Source organism: Stegodyphus dumicola, chromosome 1 (genome assembly GCF_044657685.1).
Source record: "Stegodyphus dumicola isolate Sdum_Otavi_A_Nest chromosome 1, ASM4465768v1".
NCBI classification, from domain to species: domain Eukaryota; kingdom Metazoa; phylum Arthropoda; class Arachnida; order Araneae; family Eresidae; genus Stegodyphus; species Stegodyphus dumicola.
This window is the reverse complement of record NC_140768.1, coordinates 158,765,175-158,772,569: the sequence shown is the minus strand read 5'-3', so window position 1 is coordinate 158,772,569 and position 7,395 is coordinate 158,765,175. Positions and strand designations below refer to the sequence as shown.

Here is a 7,395-nt window from a genome sequence, read left to right as displayed (position 1 = left end):
TAAAAAGTTCCCTTTTACAATGTAACTGTTAATTTCATGTCAAGTTCATAAAATTATGCAAATTCAAAATTACCTAAATATGTCCTTTATTTTATCTTATATACCAGATAAAATTTTAAAAAAGTTAATATGTTTAGGAATATTTAAGTTTTTAAATATTTATCTCATGTGACTTTTTCTATAACATCATTATAAATGTACATGTTCATGTGCACATACCAATTATTTTTTTTCATCAAATAGCTTTATGGTATTAAATGATTTAAAAAGAGGCAACTGGACAAAAGAAAGCAATTAGAAGTTGCTAATTTTTTATTAATTTGTTGTCAAATGCTGTGCATTTTAGATTATGCTCATATGATGACAATAAGTTATTTAAATTATAAAATTATTATGAACATATCCCACATAAATTAACAAGTATAAAATTTCAAGTTGTTTGAAGTATTATGAACTGTAATACTTGCAAAAGAAATACACATGAAATTAATTTAAGAATTAGGTTTATTTTACAGGTATTCGAAAACTGCAATTTCTGTTAAACAATAAAAACTAACATTAAATCTGAAGAGCATATTTTTTTCAATAATAAAATTCCACATAGACTTCATGCAGCTTTGCCATATTTGTTCTATAGTTCGCTGTCTTTAATATCCTGCTCGATTTTTGTAAAAGTGAATTCTTTGTCACCCAATGTTTTGAAAACAGCTCCTAAACAAGAAAAAGAAAAATTTGTAATAATTTCACACTTCAGATGTTTTCAGTTTTTAAATATAGTTGAAGTATTAAAAGATGCATATAAAATGCACTGAGTATTTCATATTTAAAAATTTAATTTCATACTATCGCACAGTAAGCTTCAATTATATACCTTACACAATGCCTATAATTTCAAGTAAAAAATACTTAAGATTTGTTTAGAACTGCAAGGTTGAGAAAGTCTTTAGTATTTAAGTACATGAGAAAAAACTTAATTTTGTATTAATTATATTGCATTAGCCTTTTCAATTTTACTCCTACATATAGTAAAGAATATTCGCTTTCTTACAGATAACTTTTTCTTAAATAAAGAGTAAGCAGAAAACTAATCACAACACTATATACATATAACAGAATACTTCATAAACATATACATGTCATTAACATACGTATATGCATTAACAGGCTATTTTACACATTTCAATAAACCAGAAACCAATACACAATCAAAAGTATTATCAGTAAATTCCTCCAAAATCAGAGCAAAAATCTTTAATTATGATAACAATGGCATCTCAGTTTGCAATATAAAATATTTCAAGTCTACATTCATGTGCATTCTAAGCAAACAGAAAGCTGAATAACAATAAAATTATAAATACCATAAAAAAGTTAAGAGCCACGTAGAATGATAGCAAGACTAAATGAAGTCTTCCTTCAAAAATCAATTTAAATTCAAAAATTTGCCTTCCTGTTTAACATCTCAAAATAGAGTTACTGCTTACACTAACTAAATTTCCTGTCTTGGCAAAATAAAAATTGTCACTTCTGTTGCAGGAAATATTTGCTGCAAACTTTGTATGCAAATAATCCAGTGAAAAAATTTTAATTGTGGCTTGAATATTTTCTTTATTAAATAAATGAAAAATTCCCACATAATATTAATTTATGATCCACATGAAGCTTTTTACCTCTACCATATCATGCAGCTATTTTAAAATACATACTCTCATATAAAAGCCACAGAATTTTTTTACCAATATTAATATAGTATAAATCATTAATAAATCTTCTAAAAACAGCCCCAAAATTTCTGAATTTGATACCCAAAACATAATTCTACGTAACTGTTAATGTATGCATTTGCTTGCACATACTTAAAATGAAATATACACACAAAAACTTAACATATTAACTTTAATAAATTCTTAATTAGCAGGATGACTCAATTAAGGCAAAATATGAAAGAAATCTACCTGATGGAATAGTTGTAAAAGATATATTTAAAAAAAGCTAATATTGTTTACCTTACACATGGCAGAAATTGAGTAAACTGTATGCAGCTGGATTATTTATTAGGAATAGAAGTTAGATCAAAGTACCAAAGTCACACTAGGGCTTTAACCATTTGGGTGCAAAGAAGCATCTCAATTTAAAAAAGAATAATTTTAAAAAGCTAATAGAATTTTATAACTTTTACAATCTAGTACAAATATTAGACACATAAACAACACTAAATGCCATTATTTACTTGCATATTTTCCTTCTTTGTGTACTTTACTCCTTAATTTTTCAGGATATGATTTAGAAACAGAGTTATGGTAAAAATGTATACTGGTAAAAAAAATATTGCTGAAACTGATAAGTCCTTTGAATTATATACTATAGTGCAAAGAGGGATGGAATATGTGACTAAATATGATAAATCAGATTACAATAACATTAAACAAATAACATGAAAAACTGAAAAAAGAAATTTTATTTAAAATTATTTTTTAACTCATGGAAAGACAGACAGTATTTCCAACTTATTAAATTCAATTATATTTTACCTTCGTCAAACCAATATTGGTAAGAGAGTTGTATTTAAAATCGGTGCTAAGCTAAAGCTGCTTTCTTGCCTAATTTTATACTATTGAAAATACCGGTAATTGTCAAAGTTATTCGTACTCAATATGTGTAAGGTTATTAATGAGCTGCCAAACCGCAGTTAACCATCTAATATACTACATTCAACATTATTATTTTTCTTTTTGAATGTCAGGTTTTCATTATTTCTGCCAATATATCTGTAACAGGACATAAAGATTGAGTTAATGTAGAATAGAAAATAACCTTGCAAGTTAGCACCTTTACCTTAGTGGCAGTACTTCATTCTCTAGAAAAAACATTTTAAATTATTATACTTAAACAAAAAATTCATATTTGTTACAGCAAAACATCATTAACACAATATACCAGAGTTGAATGCAAATCTAGTTTAACTCCATTCTTGAAAACTAGTTTATTACTTTCAATTTAATTTAAAAATAATAAAAAATAAGGTACGTATTATGATGACTACCTAGATGTCTCGCCTAAACTGGTAATCCTTGTAGGTTATACAGGTTAACTCTAACATAGGTTATAGAGGGCACTAAGATAGAGAGTATTAATCCCACACTAGGGATTCTAACATTTGGTAGGAACAGTTTGAAAAGTGAAACAGATATTTATAGTGAACCAATGCAAAACAAAAACAATAGTTCTTTACGGACAAAGCCCCTTTGGACTAATAAATACGAGTAAATTAACAGCTTTTAGCTATTTTTTCTTCTTGTAAAAAATAGACATACAGAATATTTTTAGAAAATAACAGTACTTTAAGCATGCATTTTCCACATATTTAACACAATAATTCATTCTAGCTCTGTTGCAATACTGGCAAAGGTACTCCTCTGTTATTAGGACGGGATTCAGAAATGTACAATGAAACCTCGAGATACGAGGAAAGTATGAGCAAAATACGAGCATTAATTCAAGTAACAAGCAATGAGCCAGGCTGTTGGTACGCGTGGCGCCATTTCCCTATCTGGCTCAACTCGGGGAATCCCCTCAACAGATCACTCAGTGTTCTTTTATATACGTGTTTGTGCACTTGTAAGTTAATTGTTTTGACATTTAACGTGAAAATAATTATTTCAAGATGCCTCGCAAGAAGATTGTTGCCTCAGATAGTGCTGCAAAGAAAAATAAGGAGGCCATGGCTGTCGATATCAAGAAAGAAATCATAGATAAACATAAGCATGGTGACGGAATTGGCGAAGACTTGCGGCCTTTCAACATCGAAAATCTATACTATTCTGAAGAAGCAGGAAGAAATTAAGAAACCTGATGTAGCCAAAGGAATTATCGTTTCTTCCAAGCACCATAAAAGTACTCCTAGATGTTGAGAAGCTGTTGTTGGTGTGGATTAATGAGAAGGAGTTAAAATGTTGGTAACAAAGTTAAACTATTGTTATATTATTTACCAGTGTTATTTATTAGGAAAAATTGACTTGATATTAAAATGTTGATATTTTTTGGGGTGCGGAATGGGTTAACTGAATTTCCATTATTTTCAATGGGGAAGCTTGTTTCTAGATACGAGAAATTCGCTATACCAGTAGAATGCTGGAATGAATTAAACTCATATCTCGGGGTTCCACTGTAGATATGTAAGCATGTGTATATGCATGTATGCGCATATATGTGTAAAGTATACACATACATACATACATAAAGAATATACACATGCACACACGAGCACCTACATTTAAAAATGCATGCATATAAACACACATTTCTGAATCTGGTCCTGATAACAGAAGAATACCTACATGAATCATAGGATTTACATTAATCAGTTTTATTAGAATTCTGAAATGCAGAGGATTTACATTAATCAGTTTTATTAGAATTTTTAAATGCAGAGGATTTACATTAATCAGTTTTATTAGAATTCTTAAATGAAATCTTCACTATCCGAAAATTCAGTTTCATTTCCAGCTGAAACTGTATCAGGACAATCTCATTTATATTATTTCCCTCTAACAACTGAACATTTTGAAAACCTTTTCTATTCCATGGAAAACTAATGCTAAATTAAACATACATTTTCTAAATCTGAAAATTTTAAGTTAGTTTAGAAACTGTAATCATTCTTAAAAAAGTTTGATTTATGCAGATGTTAGATCAATAAAATTACTTTCCTGTGAAAAAGTAATATGGCATTGAACAACACGATTTTACACATCAAGATATACTGAGTGAAAATTCCTGAAATGTTTTATTTCTTGGTATCTCTGCAAGAATTGTATAAATAAGACTACCTCCCTTTAAAAAAAAAAAAAAAATGTTTAGTAAATACTATGAAGAAAATTGGTTACATTATTTACAGTTCATAATTAATAGAAAATAAATCATTTCTTAGCTTATCAGAATTTATTTTTATCACATTCATAAACAGTACTAATTTAAACAAACATACCATTATGATTTCAATAACTATGAAATAGAAAATCCAAATCTGCATCTTTGATGGTCTAGTAGATTGGACGTCTCATTTACTACAATTCAGCAGGGTGCTGACTCCCCAGACTGTAATATATATATAATTAATTTACAAGGGAAAAAGCAACAAAAATATAAACAATTTCTTGGTTTTATATAAGCATTTCTGCACATTTACAATTTTAATTTTTTTAACTATCTAGTTATATCAAAATACATGATTTAGTAAAATATAATTCAAATAATTTAAGGTATTTTAGATCAAATACTAATTTTTTCATGCAAGTCTAATAATCAACATAACTATCAAGTTTTGACTTGATAATTTAATTATTAAATTATTTTTAGAGAAACTTGAAGCTGCAGTAAATAGTAATAAATTTATTCAAAACTGAAAGTAAAGCATTCTTACTTTATTTTCTTTCTTTAACTATGGCAGATCTTTTAAAACAACAAAATCAAACAAACAAAAAAGAATTGCATTCATGAAAGGACTTAGGACTTACTTATTATTCATGAAAGGATATATTTCAGTAATTACAAGTGCATAAAAATTCAGTATATATATATAAAAAAAAAATGAACACAGATTTGGAACAAAGTACCTGTGTTTCTATGGCATAAAATTTCCTTTTTTAATAGCACAATATCTTTGAGTTAAAGATTATATATTAAAGCAAATTTATAAAACTAAATTCAAAAATAAGAAGTTAAATTATTTTTAGGGAAAACACTAAGCAAATAAAAAATTTTGAATTTCATAAATAAATGAAAGTTACATGCTTTATTTTTTGGCATAAGGTAGATAACATTTCCATAACAGATTTCTGAACAATTAGTCATGTTAATATTGCCTTTCTTTTTCCATTAAAAGCTATTTCCTGCTTAATTACAGTATGCTTTAAGATAAATATTAAAACGTTTGAGTAAAAATAATATAACTATAAAAAGGTGAGACACATACAAAAAGGAGTGACACAAACAGTAAGAAACAGACTAGTGCAAAATTTAACAGTACCAAATCCTGAAAATGAATCATTAGGCACGTACACAAAAGAACAACACATGGAAAATCACATTTTCTACACAGACGTTATTTATAAAATTTCATATAGGTGAAGAAAGTACGAGTATTAAACACTGAAAATATAAAATATTCACTTACTTTCTTCAAATAATTAGTAACTTCGATGGATTCAGTCACAAACGCCAATCCACGAACAAACAGTATTCTTTGCGACTTTACCATTCTTTTCGACCGCCATTGCTGAGTGCTGACTTCACAAATATCCCGCCACAACCGGACGTAGACAGTGTCTGCTTTGCCATTGGTCAGTGAACAAGAATTGCAACGCTTTTTTTTTTTCTTCATAATTAAACATATTAAGAAAGCTTCTAAATTAGCATATGAAATAAACTTACTTTTGCATTATATAAATTTATATTCACAGCATCTCTGTATTAAGGTAATAATTAAATTTTTCTACGAAAAATAGAAATGTCTGTGTATACACATGCTCAGTGTATAATCGTAAATTAAAAGTTAGCGTAAAATTAACTATGCAAAATTTGAGTTCATTTAACTGGACCCTTGTACTTATTCTGTAGATCTCCATATTAAGAAAGTCTTTAACCGTTTCAGGAAAAATATAAATATAATATAATTATTTATTTACATTATTTATTAATTTTTTCCTCATATAAAAATTACTAAAATCGCTATATCATTTTTTCCGTACATTAAACAAAATAAAAAAAAAAAAAAAAATAAAAAAAAAAAATTAGCCTCATATGATTTTTATAACAAAGATTAAAGGAACTGAAATATATGTAAAATATCAGGATTCAGCTTGCAATTTCGTAGAGTTATTATTCTTATTATTAAATAAAAATATTAGTATATCTTTGATTATAATTAATGATCCTTTGGTCTACATTAAGCTACTGTTCAAGAAGTTAAACGTTTTCTAGCATCTTCTGCTGTATTTATTATTCTATTCCTCGACATAAAAGATTTGCTAGTCTTATTCCAATTTAACTGCCCACATTTGCTAAATAAAATAAGGCGAGTATTATACCAAACTCAGTAAGTACACAAATTTAATATACAGCTTATTCCAGTTAAATGGGTAATAGGATTTTCATAAAAGAAATTAAATTGTGTAAATTAATGTAAGTGTTGATATAAATAAAAATAACAAATTTGATATGAGAAAATAAATAAGTTATTTTGAAGATGTTTGAATTAGGAAAATATAATTTTTTGTAAAATTGCACGTAAAGATTTAGCTCACATGTTAAAATTTATAGAAAAATTTTAGCCTCATATATGAATTCTCCTTTTTTCATGTTCGTGGACAAGGAAAACAAAGTGAAATGCCAGAA

The 7,395-nt window shown here is 27.3% G+C and overlaps 1 long non-coding RNA gene across 2 annotated transcripts; it reads right to left on the bottom strand.

The window, feature by feature from the left end:
* Positions 1–492: 492 nt before the first annotated feature.
* Positions 493–6,305, bottom strand: LOC146999364 (uncharacterized). Of its 2 annotated transcripts, XR_015042771.1 has the most exons (4): positions 6,176–6,305; positions 4,988–5,097; positions 2,815–2,857; positions 493–711 (listed from the first exon to the last, which is right to left on the bottom strand). It is a non-coding gene; the product is annotated as an uncharacterized LOC146999364 (long non-coding RNA). The 2 variants fall into 2 exon arrangements; XR_015042772.1 differs by lacking the exon at positions 2,815–2,857.
* Between the last annotated feature and the right edge of the window lie 1,090 nt (positions 6,306–7,395).